Source organism: Sus scrofa, chromosome 9, assembly GCF_000003025.6.
Source record: "Sus scrofa isolate TJ Tabasco breed Duroc chromosome 9, Sscrofa11.1, whole genome shotgun sequence".
NCBI classification, from domain to species: Eukaryota; Metazoa; Chordata; class Mammalia; order Artiodactyla; family Suidae; genus Sus; species Sus scrofa.
In genome coordinates, this window is record NC_010451.4 from 22,876,974 (window position 1) to 22,896,495 (window position 19,522).

The 19,522-nt window shown below is 43.1% G+C and overlaps 1 pseudogene; it reads left to right on the plus strand.

The window, feature by feature from the left end:
• Nucleotides 1-15,857, plus strand: part of LOC100622486 — a 38,343-nt pseudogene extending 22,486 nt beyond the window's left edge.

Consider the following 19,522-nt stretch of genomic DNA (forward strand, 5'->3'; position numbering starts at 1 on the left):
ACAATTCATGTGACCACTAAGTACAAACATGACCCAGGGGAACCCCAATGTCTGGCTGAAACAAGAGCCCATGTATGTATTAAACCACCAACATATAAATAAAGAGTGGATATGTGTATATGTTTGACTGAATCACTTTGTTGTACAGCAGAAATTATCACAACCTTGTAAATCAACTACACTTTAATAAAACTTAAAAAAAAAAAAAGAGTAGATTATGAAGAGCATTTCCCTAAGAAACACGTGAACTGACCCTGAAAGAGTAGAAAATACACAAAGAGGGAGAGGCAGGAGAACATTCTGTAAATTTCAAAGAGAAATCAATGGAGAACTGCCTAACCAATAAACGCAGACCATGCACAGCCAGCGCTCCAGTTTAATATAATCTTGTACCTCTGTTTCTTTCCCTCTGCTGCCCCCTCTGGCTGAAATGGTCTCTCCGCCTCCTATCCAAACCTGCTGACTTCCTTGCTTTGAAAGTCAGCTCAAGGGTAAATTTGTAAATCCTTTGTGAAGCCTTCTCTGATTCCCCCACACAGATTAGGTTTGCCTTCCTCTAGCCCCCTGCTGCATGCTGAGTAATTCCACAGAGCAGTCATGGCATTGCTGAGTCCTTACCTATTCATGCTGTGTCCATGCCACATGGTGTTATTTGTTTAAATCTCAGGCCATCAACGGAGTGATGCACTTAGTAAATACTTAACATATGTTCCAGACATGAATAAATTCAACAAAAATATTTGTCAGTTTGGTCCATATAATCTGGGTAGCAGATTAGTGGCTTTAATAAAGAGTTAAGCCTCCATCTAATTCAGGTTATTCTAGAAAATACTACTATGTGGCTTAACCCATCATAAAAGAATTATAAAGGAATGGTTCATTCCTCACTATGGAATGAACTATATGTAAGGTAAATATGAACCGATTCATAAATATTCACAGAAAGCAGTCAATGAGGCGCTCGTACAACAACAGCAACTGAGTCTTCTATGGGAGGTTTATGACTGCATGCTGCCATGGAACACCACAAATAAAAGATGAAGCTATATGAGGTGTAGGTAGGTGGATGGGTGGGCAGTACAAGAGCTGCTAACAAGGAGAGAGCATGTGCAGATTAGCCTGCAGAGAAACCTCGGGTAAATCATTCATTTCCCAGTGAGAATGAAACCTCAAAATGACTGTTGCTAAAAGCATCAAACCTCAAAATGACTGTTGCTAAAAGCATCATATTTACACATTGACATCTTAAACAAATGTGGTGTAATGTTTTTATAATAAAAATGGCTCGTTGTCTAGGTGGAAAAGGGATTTCACACAACAGGTCAACCAACATCTGGAGATTGTGTGGATGTGAGAAAGAACATAAAGGTTTGGCAACTTCACAGCAGGTCACAACCCAGGGGAGCCTGTGTTTAGAATAAAATGAAGTGTGTCAACAGGTACCCAGAATTTTTGTGTGCTGACTTCCCAGTCACCGCTAGAAGACAGAAGCTCCTTGCTACTTTCTAAGCAGTGAGAGGAGAGGGTAAAATCACCAGAAGTTAGAGCCGGAGCGTTGATGGGATCACGTCCTCCTGCTACCCTGACTTTCAGATGAGGAAACCTCTCAGAGTCCAGAAGGTGAAGGAACCTGTCAAGTAGTCAAAGAACTAGGAAATGTCAGGGTTGGAGCAAACCCCCCAGATTTCTGACTCCCAATCCAGTATACTTTCTTCGATACTAGGCTATGTCAAAGCCAAGTCAAAATAAAATAGTAAAGCTACTAGGTTTAACACTCAGATTTCTACAAGGAAATGGATTTTGCTCCATGTTTCAATGTCTTTGTTTCCTTCTGTTTCCAGAAAGAGGGACATGGACCACAGTCTCGTAGTGACATCTGGTGCCTGAATCAGGGTAATACAAAATACAGGAAAACTGAAAGTACCTTTGCATTTATGTTTATCACATTATTCTGGGTCTTTAAATCCAAAATTTGGAGGGTACGTTATAATTTTTGAAGGTAGTTTTTCATGGTTTCCTTCCCGTTAGTGTGTCTACCAACAAGGCTGTATTTTATAGTATTTTCTTTTCATAATAACAGCGAATTAGTGCCAATATTGTGCCCCTTGAGCCTAAATGACATAGTCTCTTCGTTGGAGACCACTGAACAGCTGACCTCTGCAGAAGGCAAGTGTCTGTGGACGCAGAGTTCTAAAGTGCAGGGTCTCCTTCGAAGACAAGGATTTATTCTATAAATCGCTTTACTGCTGCTAAGGGTACCCACTTCGATATCCCTAAGAAGATAACACGTCACTGCCTGTGCTGTTCTTGCCCATCAATCTTGTCACCTTCCTTAATTCCACTATACTAATCTCCTTCCCCACTAACCTCAGCACCTTCCTAATAAAAGTCATGTGGGCCAAAGCCTAGGCACCTTTGGTTCTGCAGAATGAGTGCCTCCTGATCCCCCACTTTCTAAACGTAAAGGAGTCTTGTGTGTTTTGTTATTTGGCGCCGACCCGCTTCCAGGATGCCCCGTTGCCCTGTAGCGCTGGACGTGGCGCTATTCAACAAAAGCTTATGAGAACTACATGACAGAAACAGTTCTGGTGACTGGGCATGCTAAGATAGATATCTATTAGCCTTTTTTTTTAGGAACCTCACTGCCTAGCTGGAGAGAGAAACTCATCACAAGGAACTATAATACAGGTAATAAGTGTTAAAATTAAGATATGCTCCAAACATACTGAAAAAGGAGAAACTGACTGGGAAGCTAGGAAATCTTCAGAGGAGAATAAGACTTTTTTAACTTAATTTTTTAAAGGCTTTGGAATCCACTAGACTTTAAAAGCAAAAGGTCTTGGAGTTGCCCTCATGGCTCAGCAGAAACAAATCTGACTAGTATCCTTGTGGACGCAGGTTCCATCCCTGGCCTTGCTCAGTGGTTTAACGATTCGGTGTTGCCGTGAGCTGGGGTGTAGGTCGCAGACACGGCTCAGATCTTGCTGTGACTGTCGTGTAGGCTGGCAGCTACAGTGCCGATTTGATTTGACCCCTAGCCTGGGAACCTCCATATGCTGCGGCCATAAAAAGGCAAAAAAAAAGTTCTCAATTCATTCTTTCTAAATATATTTTTATTAAATTTCATTTCATGAGTACAGCTGTTATTGATGTTTCTCTAGTATTGATCAGCTTGGTCCCTATAGAGAAAAAAGAGTATGTCACTGCTTCTAGTCAATAAAACAGAAGTGTGCCTAGTGGTCTCATTATTTCTTATTCCTACAGCAGGTAAGTCAGGGAGCTGGGGAGACAGAAACCAGAGTTGTGTGACTTTGAAATACTCAAGCATTATTCACTGAGTGCCTACTAGGTATCAGATATTCTCACCGGTGCTGGAGATAAAAGAGTAAGCAAAAGCCGTAGCCTCATTGTACTTATATTCTAGAGGGGAGGATAGTTGAAAAATAAATAAGTAAAATGTACAAGTCAGAGGCTATAAATATTATTAGCAAACATATCAGGGCTAGAGGATATATAGGCTAAGAGGGGTTTAATTTTAAGTATAACAGTCAGGGAAAGCCTTCCCGAGAAACTAACATTTTAGCAAAGACCCGAAGGAGGTAATAGAGGGAGACAATGGGGTATCTGGGGACAAGTGCTCCCAGGAGTGGGGACAGTGAAACTCTGTGTTGGGTGCATGGGTTGAGGGTGAAGAACAAGGAGGACATGTGACTAATGAATGAGGCCTAGAAAGAGAATAAACTAGGTCTGCAAAAAAGGGTGGTGAGGGGACCCAGATCACGCAGGGCTGTTGGCTGTTGTAGGGAGGATGGTGGGAAACTGTTGCAGAGTTGAGAGCTCTAGGGGGACATGACCTAATCTGGCTTAGCTGCTATGTGCAGAACAGACCATAGGAAGGAGGCAAGTAGTGAATCAGAGACACAACTAGAGTTTTTTGGTTTTGTTTTTTGGGTTTTTTTTTTTTGTTTTTTGGGGTTTTTTTGTTTTGCTTTTTTTGCTTTTTAGGGCCAGAACCACAGCATATGGAAGTTTCCAGGCTAGGGGTCAAATCGGAGCTACAGCTGCTGGTCTACGCCACAGCCACAGCAACCTGGGATCCAAGCCGCATCTGCAACCTACACCACAGTTCATGGCAACGCCGGATCCCCAACCCAGTGAGCGAGGCCAGGGATTGTACCCACATCCTCATGGATACTAGTCGGATTCATTTCTGCTGAGTTACAGTGGGAACTCCCACAAGTAGAGTTTTATATCTACCTAGGAAACGGATGAGGGCCATCTCAAGGTCTTAGCATTGGGAGAGGGATAACCAGGTGATTTATACCTTGAAGGTATAGTGAATACAACTGATTGATGGATCAAATATACATAAGAAAAAAAGTCCCTTGGGGTGGTGACTCCAATTTGTTTAAGCAACTGAAAGAAGTTGATGTGAAATAGGATCAAGAAATGTGCAGGCAGGTCAGATTTGGAGGAGAGAGTATCAAGTCCAACTTAGATACATTACATTTGAGATGTCTATTAGCTGTGCAAATGAGGATATTCGGGAGCTCAGTGGAAAGAACCTGTGAGCCTCATCAACATACAGATAATATTTAAAGCCATAAGATCGGGTGATATTGGGAATGAGTGTTGATTGAGAAGTGATGCAAGAACTGAACCCTGGTGAAGCCCAGGGGAGACATGAGAAGCCAGATCACAGAGCATGCAAGTCCTAAATTTGTTATTGATATTTTTATTTCAATGGATATTTATTGGAATGCCAACTATATCCAGGTCAATAAATGAAGACCTCTTAAATAAGGGCTTTAGCACTATTTAATCCTGCTATTTATTGTAACATTTCATACCCTTCTTATGTATCAGAATCCAGCATGTTTTAGAGAAGATGGGCACTTACATCTCTATGTTCTAGCCAATTTCCAACTCAGAAAACTGTATTGTGCCTCCCTACAGATCCTCCTGCTATTTCAATGGGGAAAAAATTGTTCTCTGCTTCCTCTCTGTGGCATTTAGCAGAAAGAACACTGCCCTGCATGTTTCCAGAGCGGGAGGCTCTAATCAAGTGGTGCTTTATATTGTCTCCTAATGGCGACATAGTCTCTTCAAAGTGCTTTCAGACACAAAACCTGTTAGGAACTTCATCATGTACTCTAAGCAGCAGATCTCTCAAATATAATTGGCTAGAGATTTCACAGAATCGGTTTTTTGTTGGTCACAGGTAACCATCCCCGGACCCCACGTGTTCTCCCTCCCAGACTTACAAATTGTGTTTTCTTGAATTGGTTCTCTTTTTCGATTCATACAATCCTAATGATTCTCTTTGACACTGACAGTTCAATTCAATTCATCCACATGCTTATTATGAGCAAGATCTTGTGTCCTAAGGGGAAAAGAAATGAAAAGATGAATGAATTCTGGTCCCTGCAGGCCCAAAGGTTGCTGCAAAGAAGGAATTTTGGTTCACATTGTTTCCCTAATCTTTTGGCTAAGTGAGACCTGAATATTGTCTCAAGCCTCCTACATTAGCAATTCCCTGGGGTAGTGCCTGGAAATAGGAATTATTAACGAGCACCTCGGATGCTTCTTGGCACACTAAGCCATCCTAATAATACACCTTTATATCTCATCTGAGTCTTCCCTTTTTTAAAGGCTAAGGGATTCTACATTCCCAATTTCTTCCTGCTTCAGTGTTTTGACATATATATACTGAAATGCATTTCAGGTCATGCAGCTGCTTTGCCAGAGTTCTACTTCTCCCTTTGTTTACTATAAAGTAAACTTTACAGTCTTTAGCTAGGAATACAAAATATTCTACAATCTGCCTGCAACCTATCCTCTGACTCTATGGGTGGGGATCACCTTCTTTTACGGAAAAACCAGTTGGTTAGAGTCAGAGATGGCCTCCCAGATCACAGTGATTCCTGTGAATCACTCTTGGCAGTGTGTAGTATGGTATACTAACATGATTTCAAAGTAAATGTCGACATCCTCATCTGTAAATTGGGACAACTACAGGCCACCTCCAAAAAAAAATGTGAATGTAAATAAGATAGGTAAATCTTTATTTCAGTTCCTTTTAGGTAGTAAGGGTAAAACAATTATACTAGTGTAACTGAGCAGGACCTTGTAGGGCTCATGACCACACAAGCCTTTCTGTGTCCTCCATTTCTTGTTTTTCAGCCTTCATGACCTTCCTTTAGTTCCAAAGGGCGGGTCCAAACAGTTGCTAATCAGGGAAGGGAAGGAATGCAGAGACCAGGGAGAAGCAGTCCATCAACAAAAGTGCAGCCTTGAGGCAGGGGCCTCGTTCATCCTCAAGGAATGTATATAAAGATATCTTTGAGCCTTTCTGCAGAACAAAAACCCCCAACAAATGGAAGAACTACCTGATGAAGCAGTCTTCATTTGGGGAAGAAGGAGGACCATCAGAACCAGTCCTGCGGCCACTGAACACCAGTTTTGAAAGACAATGCAAGCTTGCCTCTTCCCTGACCCTCATCTAGGGCTCTGTTTTCCACTCCCCAAACTATAAAACCACCTCCAAGTCTCTCCCAAAGGGAGTACAGTCTTTCAGGCATTGCCCTGCTGTGGCCCTCTTTACCTGGCAAAGCAATAAAGCTACCCTGTTCTCCTTCATCCAAAACTCTGTCTCCATGTTTGAATTCGGCACTGGCAGACGGAGGCCAAGTTTTGGCAACAATAGGTGTCATTACCATATCATTCTGCTTATTCTACTTCTCTATGCTCTGGACATATAACTACTAGTGACCCAGAAGTTCTTCCTTCTTCCTGTCTTGGGAATCAAGTGTAATCAAGTATACATCAAGTATAAATGGGCTCTGCTCCTACCCTCTCTCGAAATCAATTGCTCTTCGGAAGCCTAGCTCAAATGCCCTCCCTTGGAGGCCTTCCCAGAGCATCTCACAGCCAAGGGTGATCACTGTTCCCTTTTCCTTATACACAGCCTTTTCTTTTCTACTTGGCAATTACCACATATTTGTATGTGTTACAAATTGAAATTGTATATGAAATTACTATTATAGAAATACGGGAGTTCCCGTCGTGGCGCAGTGGTTAACAAATCCGACTAGGAACCATGAGGTTGAGGGTTCGGTCCCTGCCCTTGCTCAGTGGGTTAAGGACCCGGCGTTGCCGTGAGCTGTGGTGTAGGTCGCAGATGCGGCTGGGATCCCGCGTTGCTGTGGCTCTGGCGTAGGCCGGTGGCTACAGCTCCGATTCGACCTCTAGCCTGGGAACCTCCATGTGCCGCGGGAGCGGCCCAAGAAATAGCAAAAGGCCAAAAAAAAAAAAAAAAAAAAATTACGGTTTGTCTTCTTTCCCTTCAAACTATTTATCATAATGTGTGATTATTTTATTTTTGTGTGTGTTCTTAATGCCTCACCCCATTGCCCTCTTCAGACTGTTTCCTCCATGAGGGTGGGGACCACCAGCTCTTGTGCTCACCACTGTGTGATCTGTACCCTGACTGAATGCCTGTTACATAACAATATCTGAAACCCAATAAATATTAACTAATTTCACATTTTAAGGCAGGAAGCATGTCATATTTTCCATCCTTGCAAAACTACCAAAGAATAAAGTATGTGACAGGTGACTTGACTTCCCTTGATGAATGCATACTCCAGTATGGAACAGAAATACCAAAGAAAAATCCTCTGTTAACCAGACAATTATTTTAATAGAGGCACTGTATCAGTTTCCTGGGGCTGCTATAACAAAAAGCCCGCAATTGGGTGGCTTGAACAACAGAAATTTATTGACTCATAGTTTTTTTTTTTTTTTTCATTTGTTAAAGTTTTATTGATATATAGTTGATTTACAATGTTGTGATAATTTCTACTCTACACAAGGTGATTCAGTTATACATATACGCACATCCATTTTTTTTCAGATTCTTTTCCCATATAGATTATCATAGAATATTAGGTAGAAGGATGCACAGTTCTGGAGCTAGAAATCCAAAATCAAAGTGTTGGTAGAGTTGGTTCCTTCTAAGGGGTGTGACAGAAAAATCTGTTCCATGTTCCTGCTCCTGCTTCTGTTACTGATAGTCACTGGCATCCTTGGCATTAGAAGCATCGCCCCTACCTCTGCCATCTTCTTCATAAGGCATTCTCCCTCTATGAAAGTCTAAGTCCAAATTTCATCTTCTTGTAAGGACTGCAGTCATATTGGATTGGGGTCCCCTCTGAGGACCTCATTTAAACTTGATTTCCTCCATAAAGACTCTCTCTCTCCAAACGAGGTCACATTCTTATGTACTGGGGTTTAGGACTTCTATACATAAATCCTAGGGAGACACATTCAACCTACAACAGGCACATACAAATTTGGCTGGAGCATAGAAGCAACACATTTCAAGACTTAGTCCAAAAAAAAAAAAAAGGTTTGAGGTGGCTTATAAGAATTCACAAAATACAATAGAATGAAAAATAAACAAGAAAAGGGGAAGATGTGTTAATTTAACATGCTTACCTAACTTGTTAAGGACCATAAAACAGTTAATAATAATTCCAAGCTGTTTCAAGCAAAAGAAGATATTCGATGCTATTTTATTTATTTATTTATTTATTGCTTTTTAGGGCCACACCTGCGCATATGGAGGTTTCCAGGCTAGGGATCGAATCAGAGCTACAGCTGCCAGCCTATGCCACATCCGTAGCAATGCCAAATCCTTGCTGGGTCTGTGACCTACACCATAGCTCACAGCAACGCCGGATCCTTAACCCACTGAGCGAGGCCAGGGAATGTGGCTTCTAGTTGGATTTGTTTCCGCTGTGCCACGAGGGGAACTCCCCAATGCTATTTTATAGGAAAGTGCCAAGTTATTCACATTCTTGTCCAGTGGGAGGGACTTTTTCATGTGAGATGTCCATGAATAATACACTCTTCCTCTAAAGAGAACTGCATTTTAAATGGAGCAGGCAGAGCAGTGATCAACACACACAGGGAGAAACAGAGACAGATGGGGAAATAGAGGTACCCTGCACATAAACACCTGGATACGCACAGTGAATTCTGAAAACTGTGGTTACACATATGTACAGTTAATTTCAGTACAAGGGTCATCTGAATGCAGAACAGACTATGAAGACATACAGAAGAAGATTTTCAGAATGTAGGCCAAGCAAGAGAGAAGAATTCAATCAAATCAGAACAAAGAGGATTCTGGAGTTCCCGTCATGGCACAGTGGTTAACGAATCCGACTAGGAACCATGAGGTTGCGGGTTCGATCCCTGCCCTTGCTCAGTGGGTCAACGATCTGGCGTTGCCGTGAGCTGTGGTGTAGGTTGCAGACGCGGCTCGGATCCTGCATTGCTGTGGCTCTGGCATAGGCTGGCAGCTGCGGCTCCGATTGGACCCCTAGCCTGGGAACCTCCATATGCCACGGGAGCGGCCCAAGAAATGGCAAAAAAAAAAAAAAAAAAGAACAAAGAGGATTCTCCTAGCTACTTTTTGTTAAGGGATTAGTAAAATGGAATTAAATATTTAAACCAAGCCAGGGCCCAAAGATGAATGGCTCCAGGGTGCACAGTCCACATTATCACCACGTGCGTCCCTAGGGCAGCTGTGCAAAGTCTGGCTCTGAAAGAATGCCATCATTTATCACTGGTAATGTATTGCCCATAATGATATTTAAACTAATGGTCTTAAAGAGTACATGACTTTTCTTCTTTTCTTCAAAGGAAAGGGATTCTTTAATTAGTCTTTTAAAACTGCTTTAATTGAGCTTCAACGTTCTGAGTTACAGAACTCCTCATTATTTGCAGTTGTGACAACCTCACCTTCCTCTTGCTGTCAAAAAAAAGTCAGAACCCTTGGAGTTCCCTGGTGGCCTAGCAGTTAAGGATCTGACACTGTTATTGCTGTGGCTCAGGTCACTGCTGTGGTGCTGGTTTGATCCCTGGTTGGGGAAATTTGCATGCTGCGGGTGCAGCCAAAAAATGAAGAAAAAAAAAGAAAAATTCAGTACCCAGAAGGTACAAACCCAAAGCTATGATGATGATGATGGAGGGGTCCTACTACTGAAATGCAAGCTAGCACAAGCATCTGTCCCACTTCCTTATTAATCTAAATTACCTTCCTCTGTGCAGAGTTTTAATTGAAAGATAGAGTTTATCTGGGACGACAAAGTCCATAAAGAGTCTTTTTGTCAATAATTTACTCCATGTTTATGTAAAGTCAATAATGAAAATGGGAGAGGAAAAAACCTTTATGACCTCAAGTCTCTTCAGTTGAAGGGAGGGAAAGAAAGAAACTTCAAAAATAAGAAAACTGGGAGTTCTCTTGTGGTGCAGTGGGTTAAGGATCTGGCATTGTCACTGCAGAAGCTTGGGTTGCTGCTGTGGCATAGGTTTGATTCCTTACCCAGGAACTTCAGGCACAATCAGATTAAAAAAAAAAAACAAAAGAAAGAAAAGAAAAAGAAAACCATTCTGCCCTCTTAAAATATTGGATTCACATCCCTAAAGAAGTTATACTTGCTGGGAGTTCCCGGCATGGCGCAGTGGTTAACGAATCCGACTAGGAACCATGAGGTTGCGGGTTCGATCCCTGCCCTTGCTCAGTGGGTTAAGGATCCGGCGTTGCCGTGAGCTGTGGTGTAGGTTGCAGATGCAGCTCGGATCCCGCATTGCTGTGGCTCTGGCGTAGGCCGGTGGCTACAGCTCCGATTCGACCCCTAGCCTGGGAACCTCCATATGCCGCAGAAGCGGCCCAAAGAAATAGCAAAAAGACAAAAAAAAAAAAAAAAAAGAAGTTATACTTGCTCTCTTCCTATTTTCCATTTCACCCCTTATACAAAGCCATTATACAACTGGGGCTTCTGGAGATGGGTATGAGTCAGCTGTATTAATGAACCTATGATAGTAGATACACTGCTCTTGCATTCCCCAGGCTGCTTTCTAGTGGAAGAAAGACATTCAGCTGCTTCAGCCTGACAAAAATTAACAATAATAAGGCAGACTTCTCTTCTATTGAGTTACTTGGTTTGATCCTAAAACTTCTGTAAAACATTTCCCACTATGCCTAAATATAAAGCACACTAATGATTACATGTATCCCATCGATAATTATATCTTATACTTTGTAACCAAATGAAATATCATTACATATATCTAGTATGTTGCTCACTTAACATTTCACTTTTTTTCAACTGTCCGTGGAAACCATTTATCACAGTCTTAGGAACATAGCAAATAAGTAATAACTGTTAGTTATTATTACATTATTACTTCTTTTTAAATGAATCTTTATCATGATTATGTGCTGTCTTATTTACTCAAAGATGATTCCAGGATTTTTACAGCTTGTTAAAGTAATTAAGAAGGAACGTACTAAGAATAGTTTTATAGCTGTTCTAAATAATTTTAAAAGTTAAACAGTTACCAAATAAAGGAACTGGCATTACTCTATTATTTTAAGTGAGCAAGTCCACAGGTCTTAATTCATGGTCTAGTGTTATTGCCATTAAATAGCAAAATCCAGTTGAATTACATATGGATAATACATTATAACAGGAAAATCATAAGTGCCCAGTATCCAGATAGAAATATAGATGGAGCTGGGCAGCTTCCCCAAGAATCAGGAAGGGTATCTAAGAGACAGGAAGGATGGTCTAAGCAGAAGCTAAGCTCTAGAAGGGTATTTTGGCAACCGATGGCAGGAACCCCACCCAATCTGAAACTATGTTGCCATTCTCACTTGTCCTTGTCCAGAGACTAAATATGTTCCCTCATGATTAGCTGGAAAATCCTCTGAACATTGTAAATAATAACTTTTTTTTTTTAATGGGCAGAAGGGTAAAGCATTATTTTGCCAAGAAACTTCTGGTTTCTACTTCATATCAACTTGTTACTGGGCTTTCCAAAAAGGTTCCTCCCCACTGGCTTGCCTTTTAGGGATAAGCTGTTCCCCATGAAGGTCTGAGATCTAGAAGCATTCCTTATCCTGTCTGTTCCGCTAGGACAAAGGGGGCGTGTTAAAATTTAATTTGTACTAAATATACGTTTTTAAAAGGAAACCTTTTAAAACCTGGAGCAAAAAGACATATGGAGAAAGAAATTCTAATCCAAATTCAAGTTCAACATGAATTCCAGCTGGCTGGTATAACTCCTCAGTCTTTCTGGAGAATGTCACCTTGAAAACCTTCACTCTTAGGTCTTTGTCACTCTCCCCCACTGTTTCCTCCTCTCCTTTGACTTACCTGCTGGAGGGGAAGAGCTGGAACAGAAGAACAGATCAAGTTCCTCACGAGAAAGAGTAAGAAACAACGAACTGAATTCTAAAGCCTGCATTGATATTCCTTCATGTGATCATGCCAAAGTCACAGGCAGAGAAGCCAATTCTGAGGAACAGCTTGATTTTCCTGCTACTTCTGAAGGGTTAAGAGGTCTTTCTCCTCCCAAACCATTCTAGCTAGTAAACTCCTACCACACAGAAAGTTTCTCTATATGTTATTGGCCCGTGGCTCAAAAAATATCTTGTTTTGTTCAGCTCTAAGCAGAAGAAAAGGTAGAAATTCATGAGGAGTTTCTTAACCAAGATACAGTACATACTGGAAATGGATATAATCATAGTACAGACATTTCTGAAGAACACTACGAAATATTTTACAGTAGGAGGATGTTGGGTACCCCAAATCCATCAGAAAAGTGTGAAATATCTCACAAACAACCTTTTCTAAGCCCTCAAACCATTGTTTGATAAACTCCTACTCCAACAACCACAAAAAAGTCCTTATCAACCTAAATAAACAACTTGCATTAGAGATATCATTGGCAAGAGACCCTTGCCCAATACCCACTGGATTTGTGAGCAAATCCAAAATCCTGAACTGACAGATGAACAGAGTTAAATTAACAAAACCAGGAAACCATAGACAGGTGTGGCCCTGATGCCATGGTGTAAGCAAACCAAAATCTAAGCTTACAGATGTTAGGAGATCAACATGCTAACAATAACTAATCACAAACAGCGAACTTGGCTTTAAACTATACCCAATCAATAACTTTCTTCTTTTCTCTAGAAAAACCTCTCCCCGTGCCCCTGTCAGTGGAATGTTTCTAACCATTTCTGGTTTGGGGCTGCCAGACTCAGTGATTTTTGCTCAAATAAATTTTAATATACCTCAATTTATCTTTTAATAGTTCTGCTGTCTGAAGAGGGAACCAAAGGAGACTCCTGCCACCCCCCCTCTCGTGGCCCCCAGGAGCAAGGAGCAACCAGGTAAATGCCCTCTGATTTCGCAGTGCCTCTGGGTATAGTAGTACATGCCTCTTACCTCCTAGCTCTGCAGCTTTTATATTATTAGCTTTCAGACTTTATCTGTGCATTTCCTTTTCTAGACTGGCTCTAGAAACTGACCAGAGTCAGACTAGGTTCGACTTTGACTCCGGACTTGGCCTGAGATTGGATGGAGTCCAGTGTAAGCTGGACTGAATCCAGTGTGAGGCCTCCAGTGAATAAAATTTCGTCTTAAGGCTGAACAAGCAGTTAACCTTAACAATGAAAATGCTGAATTATAGTGGCCACAGTGGAGATATTTTAACTTAGATAAGCTTATGCATTTATGTGTCCCAGGGAAAAGGTGTGTCAGCCAAGCACTTATGGTAAAGGGTAGAGGAAAAATTATTTTTCCTCCTTTGCTCTTTCTGGTGACCAAGATGGGACCTGCTGGGACATCCTACTTGTTTCAGAGCCTGCAGATAGGATGGTGAGGAAAACTGGCAAAACTGTCAGGTTGGGGGCCCTCAATTAAGGCCAGACAGAAATGTGGGTTACACCCTATTTGAGGCTAGGTATGGATGAACAGAAATGTGGACTGTACCCCATTTGCAGTTAGGGTCTTATCACTGTTGTCAGCTCTCAGGATAATTGTCTAAGTCATTCTTTCCTTTGGAAGTGGCTCTGGATGTTGAGACAATAGTATCTTTTGCTTCCCTTTGGGTCATTGGGAGTTAGGAGGACATTGAAAAAGGTGGTTATAGAGTCCGGCTGCTGGAGTGGGGCTGGCGAGGGCAGGGAGGGCAGGGGCTTTGGGGTGCAGGGCAGGGGTCTGCAAGGCTGCAGCCTTCTGAGGGCCAGCCTTGCCAAGCCAGGATCTGGGTCTGTGCCCCAAGGACACCAAAGACAAGGTGATTGTGACGGCGGCTACAGCCCCAGCCATGCTATGCTAAGTGATGAGGCTGGACCGGTGCTGGTGGAGGTAGAGGTGGAGCGAAAGCCAATGGTGAGGACTGCCTCAACCAGGTGTGCAGGCGATTGGGAATTACAGAAGTTGATTATCTTGGACTGCAATTTACGGGTAGCAAAGGTGAAAGTTTATGGCTAAATCTGAGAAATTGGATCTCCCAGCAGATGGATGGGCTAGCCCCTTACTGGCCTAAACTGAGAGTCAAGTTCTTAGTGGAGCCTCCTCTCATCTTACAGGAGCAGACTAGGGATATCTTTTTCTTGCATCTCAAGCAGACCCTCCTGGGGGGCCACCTCCATGTTCCCTAGAGTAGGCAGTGGAACTCAGCGCCCTCTTGGCCCAGACCAAGTTTGGGGACTAAAACCAGAACACGGCCAAGTACAGCTATGAGGAGCTATGTGCCAAGGAGCTCTCCAGTGCCACCTTGAACAACATTGTGGCAAAGCATAAAGAGTTGGAGGGTGAGTTCCCATCTGGGAGCAGCCGAAATGAATCTGAGTAGGCACCATGAGGTTGCGGGTTCGATCCCTGGCCTCGCTCTGTGGGTTAAGGATCTGGCGTTGCTGTGGCTGTGGTACAGGCTGGCAGCTGTAGTGATGATTAGACCCCTAGCCTGGGACCTCCATATGCTGCAGGTGCTGCCCTAAAAAGCAAAATAAATAAATAATTAATTAATTTAAAAAAAAGAAAGAATTGGATGGGACCATCCAGGCGTCAGCTGAATACCAAGTTTTGCGGATTCTATTGGCGATGGAGAACTGTGGAATAGAGTGGCATTCCATGAGGGACAGCGAAGGGCAGAAACTCCTCTTTGGGGTTGGACCTGAAGGAATTTCAATTTGTGAAGAAGACTTTAGCCCAATTAATAGGGTTGTTTACCCTGTGGTGCAGAGGGCGACTCAGTCAGGAAAGCGTGTGTACCTGACCGTCACCAAGGAGTCTGGGAAGAGCATCGTGCTCTTGTTTGAGATGATCAGCACCAGGGCAGCCAGTGGGCTGTACCGAGCTATCACCGAGCACAGGCTTTTTACAGGTGCGACCCGGGGACCAGTGATGTCATGATGCCATTTTTTGTCTTTTTTTGCCTTTTCTTGAGCCACTCCTGCAGCATATGGAGGTTCCCAGGCTAGGGGTGAATCAGAGCTGTAGCCGTCGGCCTACACCACAGCCACAGCAACGCGGGATCCGAGCCGCGTCTGGGACCCACACCACAGCTCACGGCAACACTGAGTCCTTAACCCACTGAGCAACGGCAAGGATCGAACCCGCAACCTGTAGTTCCTAGTCGGATTCATTAACCACTGCGCCACAACGGGAACTCACGATGGACCGCTTAATGAGGAGCAACCACAGCCCCCCGAGCTTTTCCCTGAAGTCCTCTGAGAGCAGCAGGAACTGCAGCAGCTTCGAGGGCCTCAGCTGCCAGCAGACCTGGGCCCTCCCGGAGAAGCTGCGCAAGCCGAAGGAGGCCATACTCTGCATGCTGTGCCCCGAGCGCGAGCTCAACTCAGCCTTCTGCCCCGCGGCCACACCGTGTGCTGCGAGGGCTGTGCCACCCAGCTCCAGTCGTGTCCCATTTGCAGGTCAGGAGTGGACCATGTCCGGCACGTCTACCTGCGGACCCACACCATCTCCTGAACCTGACGTGATCTGACCTGCTGTGCACTTAGCAGACGTGCTCTGTTTCCATGAACTGCAATGTTAGAAACTATGAAAATGATAGACTGTGGAGAGAGTAAATACTCCACCACCCATCTGCCATGCAACGTTTAGGGACAAAACAAAAGGAAGAATAGAAGAATACAATTATTCCTCACTGCCGACTGTAGAATCAGCCCATCCAGGGTGACTACGAGCAAGAGCTCTGGGCCCCAGACACATTCCTTGAACTTTGCTTCTTTTTTATGATTGAGCGAAGTAATCCGGATCAAGTGAAGGAACTGAGTCAGTTCAGAGGCATCACGGCCAAAGAGTGGGGACCTTTTAGAAAATAATGTTGTAAGTCTAACACATCCCCAGGTAAGTTTCCTATGTGCAAGGAAATTTTGTAAGAGTTCGTTTTAAGGATTTACTTGGGTTTTTTAGTAGGGGTTACGGAGCGCCAGACATTTTTAATAGGAACATTTTTTTTTTTTTTTTTTGTCTTTTTGCTATTTCTTGGGCCGCTCCCGCGGCATATGGAGGTTCCCAGGCTAGGGGTCGAATCGGAGCTGTAGCCACCGGCCTACGCCAGAGCACAGCAATGCAGGATCCGAGCCGCGTCTGCAACCTATACCACAGTTCACGGCAATGCCGGATCGTTAACCCACTGAGCAAGGGCAGGGACCGAACCCGCAACCTCATGGTTCCTAGTCAGATTCATTAACCACAGCGCCACGAAGGGAACTCCCGGAACATTTTTCTTAACAAGATAGTCATCATTTTCATGTCATTTCTGTTTTTCTAACTTGTTCAAGAATAATTGGGAGGCAAACATTTAAAAATCGATTGGGGAACTTTTTAAAGGTGGACAAAGTTGTCGGATTTAAACCAGTCTGGCTAGTAGAGAACAGATCACCACGTGGCTGGTTTTCTATCTCTTCTCCCTCTCCCCTCCCCCAAGCCTTTCACTTATAAAATGCTACCAGTTTGGTTAGACGAGTTCTATGGAGTAGTCAGCACTCCTTGAGCTTCTTGAGTTGGAGGAATATTTTACCTTTGGGGAAGGGAGCGTGTGTTTTTTGGGAAGAGAGAGCATTCCGTAGTATACAAACAAGGGTGGTTAGTGAGTTCTCCCATGCACCCTGCTCCAGCCTCAGCCAGTGGGGTCGCTTTTGCTTGAGCCATCAAGCTTTTACAGCCCTATCTTATATCTATCTTACATATTGTATGCTTTTTTAATATACTGTATGCTTAAGTATTAAATTTGAGTTGTCCCTCCATACATTTTGGAGGGGTTTCAGGGTCTTCTTGTTTCTCTCTTCCTAATCATGTTCTCCATTCTCACTTGGGCATTTTGGATGCTGGTCAGCTTGTGGATTTTCTAGGATGTCGGGAAACCTAGATGACCTGCTTGGGTGCAATACTAGCTGAGTTAAAGCTAGAAACCTACACTGTCACTTGACTGAGATTTCTAAGTATACTTTTCATATTGCCTTAATGCAGCAGTAATGTGTTTATGCAGTTGTTTCTTTGCACAGACATTTTGTCAAATATTAAAATTCTACTTTTCAATGGCACATATTAGCATATAAGCCTTTATTTCAAGAGGTAGTTATTTTTTCACTTGTTAAAAAAAAATAATGTTTCCACGTACAGAACTCTGTTATATCCTAAAGGACTTCTGTCTTTTATATTCAGGATAATAAAGACTTTAAAGCAAAAAAAAGAAAGAAAGAAAAAGGTAGTTAGAGGCTGGAAAACACTTGACACACTTAAGTTTGTCACAATCTTTTTTCCAATGTCCTGGATCTTTGCAAAAATAGCAGAAATTACGAGGTCTTTGGTTTTGTTTAGGGACCTTCATTTGCTGGAGCTGAAAATTAAGAATGTTAACAGTCTTTCTTTTCGATGACTCATCCAGGGTGCAAGCAAGCTGATTTGCCAAATTAACTAAATCTGGAGTGGATATAATTTCTATTCCACTCTAGTCCTTTTAACTAAAAGAGAAAGACACAGCACATTAACAAACATGGCGTTCAAGGCTACCCAAGTAGATTCAACATCTGAAGGACGACTAGAATTTTCTTTGAGAGAAATGTGAATTGATTATAATAGACATGAAGAGATCCTTCAGACTTTTGTGTGCAAGTCTGAATTTTGTTTTAATCAAGAGGCTTAAGAAAAGCTACTGTGAGTGCTGGGATAAGTTCCCAGGGAGTGTTCTAGCCTCTTGCCAAAAAGTAAGAGGTCGGGTTTTTTTCCCCCTCTTCCAGGAAGTTCCAATTATGCAAGTTTTATCCAATGTTTGGTTTGACCCTCACCAACAAGCATGTGAACTAATTGATTTAGATCTGAAAGACCAGGCTGGGAAGTTTGAATAACTATGCTAAATTCTACAGCAAACCTATTGGGGGAGGGAGGGCCTCAGGAAACTCTTTAACTAAGGCTCACAATTTGCCTTTAGCCCAGGAAACATAAAAAACTTGAGGTCAAGAAGACTTTAAAGGGACAGAGGAGGGAGTGGGGAGAGGTTTAGAAAAAAAGGGAAATATGGTGCGAGATTTGGAATGGAGAAACAGAGGGTACAGAGGAGGTGGAGTCAATGTAGAACAGAAGGATGCATGAAGTGGACAGCACAGGATGGCTTTGCACATCTGGATACAAAGACTTGGCGGGGGGAGGGGGGTGGGGGGGGAGAGCGAGGAGGGTCGGGGAGAGGCCAGAAGCCATTTTGTCTTCAATTGTTTGTTTGTCTCAGTAAATTTAAATAATGTACGAGTTCCTTTCGTGGCTTGGAGTTCCCATTGTGGCTCAGCGGAAATGAATCTGACTAGCGTCCATGAGGATGTGGGTTTGATCCCTGACCTCATTCAGTGGGTTAAGGATCCAGCATTGCCCTGTGGTATAGGTTGCAGACATGGCTCAGATCCCTCATGGCTGTGGCTGAGGTGTAGGCCAGTGGCTACCACTCTGATGCAATGACCCCTAGCCTGGGAACCTCCATATGCTGTGGGTGCGGCCCTAAAAAGACAAAAAAAAAAATGCTGTGAGAGGCAATTTTAGATTTCTGATAACATGTGGAATACCAATCAAAATAGGCATTCTGGGAGTTCCTGTCGTGGCGCAGTGGTTAACGAATCCGACTAGGAACCATGAGGTTGCGGGTTCGGTCCCTGGCCTTGCTCAATAGGTTAACGATCCAGCGTTGCCGTGAGCTGTGGTGTAGGTTGCAGACGCGGCTCCGATCCCTCGTTGCTGTGGCTCTGGCGTATGCTGGCGGCTACAGCTCCGATTCGACCCCTAGCCTGGGAACCTCCATATGCCACAGGAGCAGCCCAAGAAATAGCAACAACAACAAAAAAAATTTAAAAAAAAAACAAAAAAAAAAACAAAAACAAACAAACAAACAAAAAAAATAGGCATTCTGTTCAGTTTGGACAATTTCAGAGCCATGGCTGTCTAATTCAGTTTTAAGGAAAGTAAATTTGGGGAGTTCCAAAGTTCCCCCTAATGGGCATCAGTGTTTTAAGTTCCTTTTGCTTAGGTAGGTCCTTTTAGGTAGAAATGTGCATGAAGGGGGAGTGTGGTTTTTAAACAAAAAGCAAGCTGGGGTCTCTGAAGGGAGGGGGCTCCCTTGAAACATTTAGATAACTTGGATCTCA